We start from the raw sequence: 18,199 nt of genomic DNA, 5'->3' as shown, positions 1-18,199 counted from the left end.
TTAAAGTTGGATCGTCACGCAGTTTGGTTGGTTCCCACTAAGAGGGAGAGGATTAAGAGGTTTATTGATGGCCTTTACTATCAGTACCATTTTGTTATGACTTGGGAGAGTGTATCAGGTGCTACATTCGACGAGGTGGTTATTATTGCTTGGTGGCTAGAGATGGTTCGTAGTTAGGAACGTGAGGAGAGGCATGCCAAGAGGCCTCGTGGTTTGGGTGGTTTCAGTTGTGTTCCTTCTGGAGGGACAGTCCTACCACAACAGAGGTTGTCCTTATAGGCCTGCTCAGATGGCTTGTCCAGTTCATTCTGGTGCATCATCTAGCCATGGTTCCTATAGTGTCTGTCCGGTTCTGTCATCTCTCAGTGCTCTCCCATGCTCCATCAGTTCATGGTTTATCTATGCTAGGTTCTTCTAGTAGTTATCCCGGTACTCGGGGCCCCTTTCATTTTGAACCACCACCACTAACACCACTAGGGAGTTGCTTCAAGTGCGAGGAGTTTGGGAATATGTGGAGACAGTGTCGCCGTCACCCAGGAGGTCCAGTGCAGGTCCAGTTACTTCACCACCCGCCTAGCCAGCTCGGGGTTGGGCACAGCCAGCTAGAGGTTGCCCTAGAGGGGGGGTTGATCAGGTGGCATTCAGGCCCTATTCTATGTTATTCCTGCCAGACCAGATGTTGTTACTTCAGATGCAATGATCACATGTATTGTCTTAGTATGCCACAGGAATGCTTCTGTATTATTAGATCCTAGTTCTACTTATTCATATGTATCATTGTATTTTTCTCGTTATTTGGATATACCCCGCGAGTCCGTAGTTTCATCTGTTCATATATCTACTATAGTGGGCAATACTATTGTTGTGGACTGTAATAACCTGATATCTTAGAAGTAAACTTTTAAGTTATGTTGTTAGTGATAATTTATTTAATTTTCACAGGTATTAATATGCATGTACATATAAATTTTTTTAAAATGAGATTATCATTTACATAGGTGTAAAGTGCGATGGCTAGCCAAGTGAAAATTAATAATTATATAATAATAGAGTGGACTAAGCCCATCATTCTAGTTACGTGTAAGACCTAGAAGGGAAAAACCTAAAGTGACGAATAAGTGAACAATTAACTTTAGATAACTAAGAGAAATTCACTACAATGTAGAGAGTTTTCGATAGTGGCAAGGATTCTCTTGAACCGTTGGTGGCGTGAACTTAGAGGGTTAGAAAGAGTGAAATATTCTTGTGCGTTACAACTCAACTGTGATAGAAAAGTATAGATTTAATTTTATCACTATGACTATATTTCTTGAATTAATCTAGGAGGGATATTATCACTAATTCTTTTTTTTATAGTGACAAAGATCGAATTAGAATAGAGTGGCCATGGAAAACATTGTAGTATTTATAAGGCCTTGGGAATATGAGTAGAATTTTGTAATGAAAACCTTACTATTTAATAATGGATAAGAACTATTTGAGATTGCCTTTTTGAAGTCAGAACACTTTGCATATGGAATTCGTTTTAGAGTTTTGTATATATTGTAAAATTAGTTGCATTACATAAATTCATGTAATAAGGTTTGAATTCCTCAACTCACGTATAATTATAGATGCATTAATGAGCATAAAGTTTAGGACGCTTAGAAACCCTTTTAAGCCAGGCAAATAAACTTTGAATATGTGAATTATTAAGGGATTAGTCGACTGTTTAGCATATCAATTGTTGGATTTAGTATAAGAATTCATATTTGACTTATCGTAGTATCAAGATTAGAACTTGATGATAGATTGGACTCTATGACTTATGGGTAACTCGATAATATAATTTGTTCGGGGATTTAGCAATAATCAACGGGGAGTCTACTTTTGAGTTAACTTTATTTTGAATGTTTCAAAAGAATTATGAGATCAACCTGACTATCATAATTGATATTGTTAATCAATACTTTTGGACAGATTGATGCTGTTGGAGGCCACTTGATTAGTGTTCTAGACGTTGCAAGGTTGGAAAACTTTTCGTTAGTGAGGTAAGTGAGACTTTAAGCTTTGATGCTTGCTTTTATAAAACATGTTTTGAAAATGTATTTTCTCTACCTGGTCCATGTGTTGGGACAAGCGTGCGTTTGACAGAATCGGTGGTCTTAGACTAGCCGCAAATATATTATTTTATGAAAAATATATAAAAAAATATTTTATAAATAGTTTGATACTTTGATTTGGCTGTGAGCCATGGTGTTGAGTTTGATACGGCTGTGCGCCATGATGTTGAGTTTGATACGGTTGTGTGCCATGATGTTGAATTTGATACGGTTGTGCACCATGATGTTGAGTTTGATATGGTTGTGCGCCATGATGTTAGTTTGATATGGTTGTGCGCCATGATGTTGAGTTTGATACGGATGTGCGCCATGATGTTGGAGCATTGTGTATACCTGTGTACATCACCCGAGCATTGTGTATGTTTCTTGATATATTTGGGGCATTGTGTATGCTTCTGTGAGCATTGTGTATGCTCTGTTACATATTTGAGGCATTGTTGTGCCGTTGTGTACTCGTAGGTATGTTGATAAATTTCTTTCACTGCAACTATGATAAGTCCTTAGTGGGTTAATTCTTAATAACTCTGTTGATATACATATATTGAGTTACTGTATAATTATCATATTTACTATATCATTCGTGTTGTGGTATGTTTATATTTTCTAACACTTGTTCCAGAGGTATTTAAAGTGACGGGTCGAGGATCTTACTGGGTTATATTTACGTATAACTCATTCCTTACCTGCATCTCTATGCAGATACCGTTGCGGGAGATAGAGCTAGTGGCTGACGAGTTTGTTCGAGTGGATCCTATTGCTGAAGTGAGCCACCGCATTGTTCGTGGAGGCTTTCAATTCAGACTTACCTAGTTCATGTTAGTTATTTTCTTTTTTTCTTTGGGGTTTGCATACCCGTCAATAAAACTCATATTACTCTGTTAGATGCTCCATGGTCTTAGTGTGAGATTTGGGCTAGAGTTTTATTATTTGAGTGAGTGTTGGTTTTCCTATCAATTGACTAAGGTATTGGGCGATAATTATTTCCACTTTAATTATTAATAATACTATTAGGCCTACATCTTTTTCTCTTGGTGTTTGTGTAGATGGTCAAATGTTAGAGAAAGGGGTTTGCCTGGTAGGTAGTGTTAGTTGGTGCCAATCACGTATAGGGGGTAATTTGGGACGTGACATGGACTATGTATATCGGTCATGTGTAGTGACTATTGGAGGAGTGGAGACCAGAGTTGATCTCTTATTTCTTAGTATGGTTGATTTTGACATGTTCTTGGGTATGGATTGGTTGTCTCCATGTCATGCTATTATGGATTGTCCCGCTAGGATCGTGATGTTACCGATGTCGGGGTTGCCAAGGATCGACTGGAGAGATTCTCTAGATTATGTTCCTAGTAGAGTGATTTCATATTTGAAGGCCTAACGGATGGTTAAGAAGGGGTCTATGTATTTTTTGGCCTTTGTGAGGGATGTTAGTGCTGATACTCCTACTATTTCTGTTCCAGTGGTGCAAGACTTTTCAAATGTGTTTCATGCAGACCTGTCGAGCAGGCCACTCAGTAAGGACATTGACTTTGGTATTGACTTGGTGTCGGGCACTCAACTATTTCTATTATTTCGTATCGTATGGCACCATCTGAGTTGAAAGAACTGAAAGAGCAGCTTCAGGAACTTCTTGATAAGGGGTTTATTAAGCCTAGTGTGTCGCCTTGGGGTGCACTGGTTCTATTTGTGAACAAGAAAGATGGTACTATGCAAATATTCATTGACTATAGGCAGTTGAACAAAGTTACAATAAAAAACAAGTATCATTTTCCGCATATTGATGATCTATTTGACCAGCTTCAGGGAGTGAGGGTGTTCTCTAAGATTGATTTGAGGTCTGGGTATCACCAGTTGAAGATTCACAACTCGGATATTCTAAAGATGGCATTCAGGACCCGTTATCGTCATTATGAGTTAATTGTGATGTCTTTTGGGATGACCAATGCCCTAGCAACATTCATGCATCTGATGAATAATGTATTTCAGCCTTATCTCAACTCGTTTGTCATAATATTCATTGATGATATCCTGGTGTACTCACGTAGCTAGAAAGTGGATGCCCATCATATGAGGATTGTGTTGCAGCGGCTCAGGGAGGAGAAACTTTATGTCAAGTTCTCCAAATGCGAGTTTTGGCTTAGTTCAGTGGCGTTCTTGGGGCACATGGTGTCCAGTGAGGGGATTAAGGTGGATCCAAAGAATATAAAGGCGGTTCAGAGTTGGCCCAGACCATCCTCAGCTATGTAGATTCGGAGCTTTCTCGGTTTGGCCAGTTATTATCGTTGCTTTGTGAAGGGTTTCTCATCTATTGCATCGTTTTTGACCAAATTAACCCAGAAGAATGCTCCTTTTAGGTGGTCGGATGAGTGTGAGGAGAGCATTCAGAAGCTCAAGACTGTCTTGACACAACTCCAGTTCTATTTTTGCCTTCAATGTTAGGCTCTTATATAGTGTATTGTTATGCTTCTCGGATTGGTATTGGGTGTGTCTTGATGCAGGGGGTTGAGTAATTGGTTATGCTTCACGTTAGTTGAAGCCCCATGAGAAGAACTACCCTGTTCGTAATTTGGAGTTGGCCGCCATCATTCATGCATTGAAGATTTGGAGGCACTATCTCTATGGTGTGTCTGTGAGGTATTTACAGATCATTGGAGTCTCCAGCACTTGTTCAAACAAAATGATCTAAATTTGAGGTAGCGGAGATGGTTAGAGCTGCTAAAGGACTATGATATTACTATTCTGTATTATCCCGGGAAGGCCAATGTGGTGGTCGATGCCTTGAGTAGAAAGTCGATGAGTATGCATAGCCTTGCTTTCATTCCTGTTGGTGAGAGACTCTTGAAATTTATGTTCAGGCTTTGGCCAACCCGTTTGTGAGATTAGATGTCTCAGAGCCTAGTCGGGTTCTAGCTTGTGTGGTTTCTTGGTCTTCCTTATTTGATCACATTAGAGAGTGTCAATATGATGATCCACATTTGCTAGTCCTTAAGGACACGGTTCAGCACGGTGATGCTAAGGGTGTTACTATTAGGGGTGATGGGTGTTAAGGATGCAGGGTCGAAGTTGTGTGCCTAGTGTAGATGGGCTACGTGAGTTGATTCTTGAGGAGACCCACAATTCGCAATATTCCATTCATCCGGGTGTTGCGAGATGTACCAGGACTTGAGGAAGCATTATTGGTAGATGAGAATAAAGAAGGATATAGTGGGGTTTGTTGCTCGGTGCCTAAATTGTCAACAGGTGAAGTATGAGTATTAGAGACCGAGCGAATTTCTTCAGATGCTTGATATTCCGGAGTGGAAATGGGAGCGTATCACTATGGATTTTGTAATTGGGCTCCCATGGACTTCGAGGGAGTTTGATGCCATTTGGGTGATTGTGGATCGACTGACCAAGTCCGCGCACTTCATTCCAGTTTGGACTACTTACCACTACTTATTCTTCAGAGCGGTTGGCTGAGATTTACATCTGCAAGATTGTTTGCCTTCATGGTGTGCCGGTGTCTATCATTTCAGATCACCGCATGTAGTTTACATTGCATTTTTGGAGAACCGTGCAGCGAGAGTTGGACATACAGGTTGAGTTGAGTACATCGTTTCACCCTTAAAGGGACAGACAGTCCGAGCGCACTATTTAGATATTGGAGGATATGCTTCACGCTTTTGTCATATAATTTAAGGGTTCTTGGGATAAGTTTCTGCCGCTCGCAGAGTTTTCCTGCAACAACAGCTACTAATCGAGCATTTAGATGGCTTCGTATAAGGCTTTTTATGGGACACAGTGTCGATCTCTGGTGGGTTGGTTTGAGCCGGGTGAGGCTAGGCTATTGTATACTGACTTGGTTCAGGATGCTTTGGACAAGGTTAAATTGATTTAGGATCAACTTCGCACGGTGCAGTCTAGAAAGAAGAGTTATGCCTATTAGAAGGTTCATAGTGGTGCTTACATGGTCGGCGAGAAGGTACTGCTCAAGGTTTCACCCATGAAAGGTTTTATGAGGTTCGGGAAGAAAGGAAAGTTGATCCCTCGGTATATTCATCCGTTTGAGGTACTTTAGAGGATTGGAGAGATAGCTTACAAGTTTGCCTTGCCACCTAGTCTGTCTAGAATTCATCTAGTGTTTCATGTATTTATGCTCCGAAAATATGTCGGTGATTAGTATCGTGTTTTGGACTTCAGCACGAGTTGGATGGTGATTTGACTTATGATGTGGAGCCGGTGGCCATTTTAGGTTGGTATGTTCGAAAGTTGAGGTCAAAGGACGAGATTGTTATGCAAATATTTGATTGTATTTTATATTAAATTTATTTCTGTCACCATAAATAAGGATAATTCCATAGTTTTGGGTGTTTGTTTTTAGTTGGAGATTGCATAATTATGGGTTATTTTCAGAATGAGTATCCTAGTTTATAGAAAATCTATCGTATTTGAGGGTATAACATTTACTATATTTATTTTGTAGAATATGATATTTAACCAATCGTTGTAGATTGTGAAATAATTTTTTAATTCATTAGTAACTATGAAAATTTTCCTATCTTGTATGTGCTGCTAGACGCACAAAGAAGGAACGATCGAGGGTGAAAATCTTAGAATTCTGGGGGTTCAACCTATGGTCCATCCTATGTCAGTCGCCCAATCTCACAATTAAAATGAGCCAACTTTTTTATATTTTATCCGACATGGTCCATTTTATATATAATGTGTAAAAAAAAAAATTATCCTTTAACCTAGCGTGAAGAAGAGAGTAGGACCTCCTCTTTTACTCATTTTTTTTCCTTTGTACTGAGCATGCTAAGCTATGGCTTTCGAAGTCTGATCACAGAAGAGCATGTGGAGGTTGTGTCTGTCGACGTACCACCGCAAGTGGAAACACCAAATGTGCAGTATGGGCAGAAGGAAGAGGATGCTGCAAGTTCTAAAGCAGTTGAAAGTAACGAAATTCACGCTAGCAATGTGGAACTGCAGCAGGGGGAGCAGGGTGACAACATGTCTGAACAATTTGCTGAACCAGAAGAAGTCGCACCTGAGGCGGAAAGTGTTGATAATTTGAAGGCCGCAGTGTAGCTGAAAGAATTGGGAAATCTTACTTCCTAAAGAATTGGGAAATCCATTTTTGGCCACAATAAAGGTCTCCTTCATTTAAAATTAATTCTTTATAAGAACCAATAAAAATGAAAGGCTTAACTGGTGTGTCTATTGGCACCTCCACACACAACCTCGTGTATCTCCCTCTTAAAGTCGATGAAGTTCATGGATTAATACGGAGTAATTTTCCTATTTTGTTTCCAAATTTTTGGATGATAAAATTGTCATAGAACTCAGTTGGGAGTTATGGTAAGCGTATCCATATAGCTGAAAATAGTTGTTTAGCCTCAGTTACCACAAACTGTGGTTCCCATTTTTGCACAGATAAAAAAAAATCATTGATGAACCATGGACCATTATGCAAAGATTTAATCATATTTCCTTCTTTATTAAACTTCACAATTAAGTAATCCGCTCCTAGGTCCATGAGGATAAAGTTTTCCGTAGGTCTTCATAGATCTTGGATTTTCTTATTAAGATAATGATGAAGTATACATTTACCTATGAGCTTTGATAATGCGGAGTATTTCCAAGGCTGGTAAATACGTTTGAGGTCTTTATTTGATAGGTTGATTTGAATTTCTTTATCAATTGCATCCAGACTGCATGCGTAGGCTTTAGAATTACTTCCTCCGTTGGTGCATTCGCTGGCATGAAATGACTATGATATTTTTCATGATGCATAATTATATGGGTCTCCTCGGAATTATCTAATAATTTATCTTTGAATATTGGGGTAGGGTTGTGTGAGGGTAGGGAGAGAGCGGGTGGGAGTTTTTTGGGCTGTTTAGTTCGCCCGATAGATTGATAATGTCAGGTGAATTTGGTGGAATTAATGGGGTTTGTGGAATGGAATTTGAAAGGCCGCTCATTTGATTAATTTTTAGAAGACAAATAAAACTTAGTACTTTAGTACAAAAGTAGGCTTTTTCATAAAGAAAATTCTTTTAGATGTGTAAATAAAGTAATCATTTCACTTACTTAAAAATGTGTAGTATGAATAATTTTTTTAACACGTGAATTAGAAATTAATATGACAAGGAAAATAGTGCAAGTAGAAGATACTATATACTTAATCAAATAAAACAGTTAGATTTTTTTCTAAATATATTACTTATAGAGTAATGTTAATAATTCTATAGGAGTTTCCTCAACGAAAAAAAAATTTAAAATTAAAATTGATTAAATCTTAGCTATGACTCAAGAAAGATTAAATGAATTGAATGTATTATCAATTGAAACGGAATTATTGGAAGAAATCGATTTTGCATCTCAAAAGCTAGAAGAATAAACTTCAAATAAAAATATATATTATAATCTTTTAGAAAAACATTAGGTCTCATATTAAACTTTAGCTTTAGGACGTAGATGTACTTGAGTCGCCCCTTGTACATTTATGTGTGATGTGTGTGAATATCTTGAAGAGGAATTTTCAGAAACCACTATTGTTTAGTGGTTATTAACTTCCTATAGCTATCATATACATAATTACTTTCTATAACTACTATTCAGTTGTTACGGTAGTGTATTTGTTGTATTCGCGCTGTTGTATCCATGAATACAGCAACAAATAACGCCTAAAAATCAGGGTAGTCCAGCTGTACGCGCATGTATTCACATGTATTCACGTCATGTATTCATGAATACAGTAGCAAAAAGTGCCTAAAATTAGGGCAGTCGCCTAAAATCAGGGCAGTTCACATGTATTTGCACTGTTGTATTTATGAATAAAGCAGTAAAAAGCGCCTAAAATCAGGGCAGTCCAGCTGTACGCGCATGTATTTGCGTCATGTATTCATGAATACATCGGCAAAAAGCGCCTAAAATCAGGCAGTCCAGCTATACGCGCATGTATTCATATGTATTCGTGCTACTGTATTCATGAATAACACACGAGTAAAAAGCGCCTAAAATCAGAGCAGTCCAGCTGCACGCGCATGTATTCACATGTATTCACGCCATGTATTCATGAATATAGTAACATCAATCACCTTAAAAATAGGTATGTCCAATTGTCTAAGAAAGAGAAAAAATATAAATAGCGTATTTCATGCTTTATTTCATCCCTTATTTCATGACTCAATGGTAGTATATACCATAAATATATATTTTACTGTAAAATATAAAAAGTAGCTATAGAAAATAATATTTTAAAATAATTTTTATTTATAATAAATAGGGTATATACCTTTACTACATGAGGTAAAATTCTATCTTAATCTTAGCTTGTGACCAAGTTTGAGTATGTCGTATAATGATATGTTGGATGTTGGATGGAATGTGTTGGTCTTTGTTCGAGTTACAAAGAATTGGAATTGATCAGATTTAGTTTGGACATAGGAGCACACTGTTGGGCCGTGCCCACTTGGTCCAGATAAAGACCCATATGGCTTAAATTTGGGAAAAATTCAAAAATAGCCAGATTTACAAGTGGTTATTCAAAAATAGTTATAGTTTCAAAGTAATCGAAATTTAGCCATTTTTCATGTAAAGATAAATCTGAATAAAAATACTGTTCAAAATCCGGAATATACTCCAGCATAATATACTGGCGTTCCAATATAAGTATATTAGAACTCTAGTATATTATAATGAAGTTTCAGCATAAGTATACTGGAGTTACAGTATAATATACCGGTCCAGTATAATATGTTTTATTTTCATACACATGTGCTCAATATCAAGTATATTATACTGGAACTTTCCGCGTGTTGGAGTTCCAGCATAATATGTTGGAAGTTCATACACAGGTGTTCTCCAGTATATTATGCTGGACTGATCCCTGTTGCAGCAAAATAGTAGTTATTTTTCAATGACTTTACAAATACTGGCTATTTTTGAATGACCACTTCGAAAACTGGCTAGCCGTGCTATTTTAACCTTAATTCTATTCTTTTTAAAGTTTTAATTCTGACTTAGAATTGGTTTGGTTTGACTGCAAGATAAAGTACCAATCATTATTTATAAATAAACTAACTTTTGAGAATTGTTCTATGATCATTTGATATTAGACTTTGAAAAACTTCTTGAAGCAACAATTTCAAAGGCTCCAGTTCTTTGAGATCTAATTTTCTTTTGTATTATAGTAGGGAGTGATTCTATCAAAATATTAATGGTGTTTGGAGTTGATCAAGTGAGCAGTTGAGGACTTGAGGTAGGTGGTTGTGCTTGTTCTGCTAGTTTTTCTAGTATCTTTTACGGAAACAATTATTTTAGTAGAGTTGTTTGGATTTTTGTGACACCGTAATTTTTACGTTTGATTTGAATGATTTTTCTAATGGATAGACAAGTTTGTAACTTTTCCTAAAGAATTTTTCCTCAACCGGTAAATAAGATAAAAGTACCGAGTAGTTTACTTTTCCCCAATTTCGTTGATTCAACTTATATGATATAAAAAAATTGCTGCAAGTTCCTGATTTAGCAAAAAAATCATCAAGAAAACTAAAATTTACATGGATTGTTCGAGAAAAAGTAAGAAAATATATTAAAAAATTAATTTCATTATACATGTGCAGTACATGTATAATAGTGTATAACTATGTATAAACTTGTATATGAATTATATTGTCACGATTCAAAACTCACTATAGGCCGTGATGATTTCCAACGTCGTTGTTAGGCAAGCCAACGGTGAACTATCAAATTAATTATTTGTGACGACCCGGCCAGTCGTCTCATGAGTTACCGCTCCGTTTCCCCCATTCCAGCTTCTTTATGCTTCGTTCTCAGTGTTTATGTGACTGTGTTGATTAGTTTGAGTTCGGAGAGGATTTGGTAAGAAATGAGACACTTAGTCTCTTTTAGGAAGTCTTAAGTTGGAAAAGCCAACCGGACGTTGACTTATGTGTTAGAGGGCCCGGATGTGAGTTCTGATGGTTCGGTTAGCTTCAGGAGGTGATTTGTGACTTAGGAGCGCGAATGGAATGGGTTTTGGGGTTGTAGAGAAGATTTAGGTTTGAATTGGCAAAGTTGATATTTGCCGCTTCAGGAAAAAAAAAAAGTTTTAGACGACAAATTGAAGAGATAAGAAGCTATCTATACGCTACAGTTTAGGGAGCTGTTAATTGAGGTCTTGTAAATTAGTTCATGGCTAATTATGGGAAGCGCACTGAGGACTTTCATTATATTGTCTATAGTAGCTGCAATAAATTCTTTAAAACTATGTATTACAACATGTTTAATAAAAGAGAGTTGAATGGTCAAACTAGACCTTGCATAGGTGACTGAAAAGTGTCCAGAATATTGATTAATATAGTGGTAAATGGACAACCGCGTTTAAAAGTCTTAAAGTGAGAGTTTAAAAGTCTTTAAGTGAGAGCTTAAAAGTCTTAAAGTGAGATTTTGGGTTGCATTTTGAGAAGTGCACAAGAGAAGTATATTTATAAAAGTTAGTGGATCCCCCACTATTGTGAAACAAGTCATGATGGCTATGTATAGCAGCAAAAGGACACAAAGATGCTCTCTCCATTATAATAAAGTGAAGATGGGAATTCGGATGGTTTCCCCAAGGATCTTATTTGTTTGATTCCTCATTAAAGGTCAAGGAATTAAGTGGTTTGTTGTTCATTCATCTAAATAGCTTCAAAAAGATTTGGCCAACTGCTCCAAAACTCATTGCGGAACGAGAAAGGGAAACAAATATGCATTTGGTGGAAGGCACAACCACTACTATAGTTGAACTACCAAGAAATTGCTAGAATCTTCAAGAGTGCTCTAAGAGGGGAAACGATTGGAGGTAAGAATTTCGGACCTAAAACTCGTTTATATTATGAAATCCACCTAGAAAATCATTGAATTATTGCTAAAAATGGAAGAAATAGGCTTTGGAATTTTGAAATTCTAATTGAGGATTTGGAGGACCATTTGGGGTCAGATTTGAGAACTTTTAATGTGTATGAACTCGTAGGGAGATAAGGAACTCGTTGATGTAAAAAATTTTGAGTTTCGAGAAGTGGGCCTGGGGCTCGAGTTTTTGCTAATTTCGGAATTTTTGGTATTTTTCGATTGTTTTCGCTTGGACTTTGTTTCCTTAGCATATTATGAAGTATTCGTTCTGATTTTGGATAGATTCGACGCACGTGGAGGCCAATTCGAGGGGCAAAAGCGTCGTGAGCTAGAGTTTTAGCCGGTTCGAGGTAAGTAATGATTGTAAATGATGCTCTGAGGGTTTGAAATCCCAGGTTGCACATTGTAGTGCTATATGAGGTGAGACACACGCCCGATGACGAGCGTGAGGTCGTGCACTATTGGAGATTGTGACTTGGTCCGTCTCGATTGATGATTTTACCGCGTATTTGATTGTAAACTATGTGATGTTATCATTATTAGGGCTGGGCCTAGTGCCAACTATTTGAACCCTTCGGGGCTATTTATTGATATTTTCCTCACTGTTTTGACTTGTTACTTGAACTCAGTCACGATATTTTTCCACTATTTTACTATTCAGCCATTCTTTCTCAGTTTTCAAGACTTAAATGATATTTTAAATGATGTTTTGGCTGAAAACACTGTTTTACTATTGCCGAGGGGCTTGTGATGATTTTTGGACTAAGTAAGGCCGAGGGCCTATATTATGAGGAACATTGATACTGATATGAGGCCGAGGGCCTGAGATACATATATACGCCACGAGGTGGCTTGATTGACATGAGGCCGATAGCCTAGATTTGATGCCACGAGATGACTTGATATTGTAAGAGGCCCCTCCCTGAGTCTACACACCCCCAGTAAGCGCGGGTACCCATTGTGATGTGAGATTGAGCCCGAGGGGCGAACTTCTATGTGTTTACTTTATCTTAAATCTCTGTCAATTACTTGTCTAATTGTTGTAGAAGTATTTTATTCTACTTTTCATTGGTTTACTGCTTACCAATTTCTTATTTAACTGCTTCATTATAGAATACCTTGTGTATACGCGTTTTCTTACTTTCAGTCATTATTTATATTTATTACTCACTGGGTCAGAGTACTTATATTACTCTCTGCACCATGTGTGCAGATTCAAGCGTCGCTGGTTCCGCTCCTAAGTGTTGATTCCTCCACTTGGCCTCTACGAGGTAGATGTTGGCGTCCGTAGCCCGTGTCTACTATTTCCTTCAAGCATTCATACTAGATATTGGACTTAGCAGACTTGTATCATGGTCTATAGATGCTCGTAACTTATGACACCCTGGTTAGGGCTATGTCGGGTTGGATATTCCGCACCTGTATCGATATTTTACGATGTTTAGTATCATTTAAATCCTGCTTATATTGCTTTCATGTCAATTAACTTCTTAAAATGAGAATTTGGTTAAATTGGCTGGCCTTGTCTTCACGAGAGGCGCCATCACGACCGGGTTCGGGGTTAGGGTTGTGACATTATTCATTTTATTACTTTTGAAATCATGATTTTTTTATTTAATAAAGGAGACTAAGTATAAAAGATCATGGTGATATAGCACATAAATAAAACATAAAAATAAAATGGTAACAATATTAGGCAAAAACCATAAATATCTATTAAAATTTTCCAAAACCCGATGTCATTAGTGCACAAGCAATCTAATAGGATATACAAAACCCTTATAACTATTGTCTGAAATAAAATAGACAAAAATAGTAAATACAACAAGGATGAGACTCCTGGTGCTACAGATCGAGACATGGGGGGGGGGGCAGCTCATCACGAAGTCTTTGGATAATGTGGATGCGCGCCCAAATGGATACCAGATGTATCTGCCTCAATACCTGGACAATTTGTGCAGAAGCGTAGCGTGAGTACATAATCAACTTGTACCCAGTAATTATCTAGTCTAACCTCGAAGAAGTAGAAACGAGTGGTCGATATCGGTATTTACTAGTAGTCAATAAATAAAGTGTAAGAATTATAAATAGGCATGAAATACAATAGTAACAATGAAAAAAGAAACATCAAATAACGTGATCCTTTATCAAATATAAATTTAAAATTTTCAAATATCACATGCTATCTCAACAAATAAAAATCACCAAGAAAATATCAAACCTCATGTCATGAAGGAAATATTAGGTTTATTCGGACTCCAAATGATTTTTCGCACGAATTATGCCGAGGTCGTACATCCCGATCCATAATAATCATATACATACACTACCAAGGTCGTACGGCCTGATTCATAGATGTATCTCAATATATATATATATATTGTATGACTCGTGCCTATCCTATGTTATAATTGTATGACTCGTAGTCCAAAGAGTTTTTATATTCCCAGGGATGCCTCAACAGGCTGACCTCTCCACTGAACACGAACAGAAGGGAAACTCTTCGATCTCAACTGACGAACCTACCAGTTTAGAATAACTATTAGCTCTTCCTCATATGACAAGTCCTTGTCCAACTGGATAGTGCTGAAGTCTAACACGTGGAATGGATCACCGTGATACTTCCGAAGCATGGACACATGAAACACTAGATGCACGGCTGATCAACTCGACGGTAACGCAAGTCTGTAAGCCATCTCTCCCACTCGATCAAGAATCTCAAACGGGCCAATGAACCTAGGGCTAAACTTGCCCTTCTTTCCAAATCTCATCACTCCCTTCATAGGCGACACCCAAAGCAACACTCGCTCGCCAACCATGAATGCCACATCACGAACATTACTGTCGGCATAACTCTTTTTTCCTGGACTGAGCTGTACGAAGCCTATCCTGAATGATCCTGACCTTGTCCAAGTCATCCTGTACCAGATTTGTACCCAACAACCGAGCCTCTCTTGGCTCAAACCATCCAACCGACGACCGGCATCGCCTACTATATAAAGCCTCATAAGGAGCCATCTGAATGCTTGACTGGTAACTGTTATTGTAGGCAAACTCCTCTAAAGGCAAAAATTGATCCCACAAGCCTCCAAAGTCAATGACACAAGCTCGGGGAATATACTCCAAAATATGAATAGTACGCTCGGATTGCCCATCTGTCTGAGGATGAAATGTTGTGCTCAACTCGACACGTGTGCCTAACTCACGCTGAACTGCTCTCTAGAAGTGCGAGGTAAACTACGTACCTCGATCAGAAATGATAGACATAGGCACACCATGAAGATGAACAACCTCCCGGATATAGATCTCAGCTAACCTCTAGGATGAATAAGAGACTGCCACAGGAATGAAATGCACTGACTTGGTCAGCCTATCAACAATAATCCACACTGCATCGAACTTCCTCTGAGTCCGTGGGAGTCCAATAACAAAGTACATAGTGATACGCTCCCACTTCCACTCGGGAAGCTCAATCCTCTGAAACAAACCACCAGGTCTCTAATGTTCGTACTTTACCTGCTGACAATTCAAACACCGAGCCACATACGCAACAATATCTTTCTTCATCCTTCTCCATCAATAATGCTCCCGCAAATCCTGATACATCTTAGTGGCTCTCGGATGAATAGAGTACCGGAAACTATGGGCCTTTTCTAAAATCAACTCTCGGAGTCCATCCACATTAGGCACACAAACTTGACCCTGTAGCCTCAAAACCCCCATCATCTCCTAATGTAACCTGCTTGGCACTACCGTGCTGCACCGTGTCTCTAAGGACACATAAATGAGGATCATCACACTTCCAATCTCGGATACGCTCCAATAAAGAAGAACGAGTGATTGTGCAAGCTAATACACGGATGGGCTCAGAAACATCCAACCTCACGGACTGATTAGCCAAAGCCTGAACATCCAAAGCAAGCGGTCTTTCACCGACCGGAATATAAGCAAGATTGCCCATACTAGCTGACTTTCTACTCAAAGTATCGGCCACCACATTGGCCTTCCCCGAATAATATAAGATGGTGATATCATAGTCTTTCAATAGCTCCAACCACCTTCTCTGCCTCAAATTTAGCTCCTTCTACTTGAACAAATACTGAAGACTCTTGTGATCCGTGAATACCTCACATGCCATGCCATACAAATAATGCCTTCAAATATTCAACGCATGAACAACGACTGCTAACTCCAAATCATGGACCGGATAGTTCTTCTCATGAATCTTCAACTGATGAGCATAAGCAATGACCTTACCATCCTGTATCAACACCGCACCAAGTCCAATACGAGATGCATCACAATAAACTGTATATGGCCCTAAACCCGTGGGCAAAACCAATACCGGCGCCATAGTCAAAATTGTCTTAAGCTTCTAAAAGGTTGCCTCACACTCATCCAACCACCTGAACTGGGCACCCTTCTGGGTCAACCTGGTGATTGGGGCTGCAATATATGAATACCCCTCCACAAACCAACGATAATAGCCTGCCAAACCCAAGAAACTCTAAATCTCTATAGCTTATGTAGGTCTAGGTCAGTCCTTGACTGCCTCTATCTCCTTTGGATCTACCTGAATACCCTCTGCTGAAACCACATGACCCAAGAAAGCAACTGAACCCAACCAAACTTGCACTTCGAAAACTTAGCATATAACTGACTATCTGTCAAAGTCTGAAGAACAACTCTCAGATGCTGCTCATGCTCCTCCCGACTGCAGGAATAAATCAAAATATCATTAATGAAAACTATCACGAATGAATCCAAGTAAGGCTTGAACATTCGTTTTATCAAAACCATAAAAGCTGATGGGGCATTTATCAACTCGAATGACATCACCAAGAACACATAATGCCAGTACCGAGTGCAGAAAGTTGTCTTAGGGACATTGGATGCCCTAATCCTCAACTGATGGTAGCCAGATCTCAAGTCAATCGTCAAAAATACCTTGGCACCCTGAAGCTGATCAAACAAATCATCAATCCTCGGCAATGGATACTTATTCTTGATTGTAACCTTGTTCAACTGCCGGTAATCTATACACATTCACATCGATTCATCCTTCTTCTTAACAAACAACACCGGCGCACCCCAAGGCAAGGCACTAGGTCTAATGAAGCCTTCTCAAGATAGTCTCGCAACTGCTCCTTCAATTCTTTCAACTCAAACAGGCCCATACGATACGGTGGGATAGAAATAGGCTAAGTGCCCAGAGCCTAATCAATGCAGAAGTCAATATCTTTGTCGGGTGGCATACCCGGTAGGTCTGAAGGAAATACCTCAGGAAACTCATGAACAACAGGCACAGAATCCATAGAAGGAACCTCAGCATTAGAATCACGTACATATGCCAAATAGGCCAAACACCCCTTCTCGACCATACGCCGAGCCTTCATATATGAGATAACACTACGGGTAGAATGACTAGGAGTCCCTCTCCACTCTAAACGAGGCAACCCCAACAAGTCTAAGGTCACAGTCTTGGCATGACAGTCCAAGATCGCGTGGTAAGGTGATAACCAGTCCATCCCTAATATGACATTAAAATCAACCATGTCCAAAAGTAATAAGTCTACTCGGGTCTCAAGACCCCCAATCACAACTATACAAGAGCGGTGAACACGATCTACCACAATAGAATCACCCACCGGTGTAGACACATATACAAGAGCACTCAAAGAATCAGTAGGCATGATCAAATACGGTGCAAAATAAGATGACACATAGGAGGATGTAGACCCTGAATCAAATAGCACTAAAGCATCCCTACTACAAACTAGAACAATACCTGTGATAACTACATTGAAAGTCTCAACCTCGGGTCTGGCTGGAAGAGCATAACATCAGGGCTGAGCCCCACCACTCTGAACTACATCTCTAGGACGACCTGCTGCTAGCTGGCCTCAACCTCTAGCGGCCTGAGATCCATGTCTAATACCTCTACCTCCACCTCTAGCTGGCTGGGCGGGCGATGGAACACTCGGTGCCTGAACCATGGCACGGGAACCCTGGTGCTGAGAACTGCTCGATGCTTGAGGACAAAATCTAGCAATATGCCTCATGTCGCCACAAGTAAAACAAGCCCTTGGCTACTGGGGCTGACGACCCTGAAAACTCTGAAGCGGAGGTGCACTGATAAGAGCTGGCGATGCACTATAGGGTTGCTGATCAGAATACTGCATGTGAGAACCACGGCCACCTAGGGCACCATGAGAAGCCTGAAGTGC

The 18,199-nt window shown here is 39.1% G+C and overlaps 1 long non-coding RNA gene across 1 annotated transcript; it reads left to right on the top strand.

The window, feature by feature from the left end:
* Positions 1-11,780: 11,780 nt before the first annotated feature.
* LOC138889025 (uncharacterized) lies at positions 11,781-13,432 on the top strand. Its single transcript, XR_011406573.1, has 3 exons — positions 11,781-11,922; positions 12,255-12,322; positions 13,186-13,432. It is a non-coding gene; the product is annotated as an uncharacterized lncRNA (long non-coding RNA).
* The last annotated feature ends 4,767 nt before the right edge of the window (positions 13,433-18,199 follow it).

This window comes from Nicotiana sylvestris, chromosome 4, assembly GCF_000393655.2.
Source record: "Nicotiana sylvestris chromosome 4, ASM39365v2, whole genome shotgun sequence".
NCBI lineage: Eukaryota > Viridiplantae > Streptophyta > Magnoliopsida > Solanales > Solanaceae > Nicotiana > Nicotiana sylvestris.
This window is presented reverse-complemented; position numbering and strand designations above follow the sequence as displayed.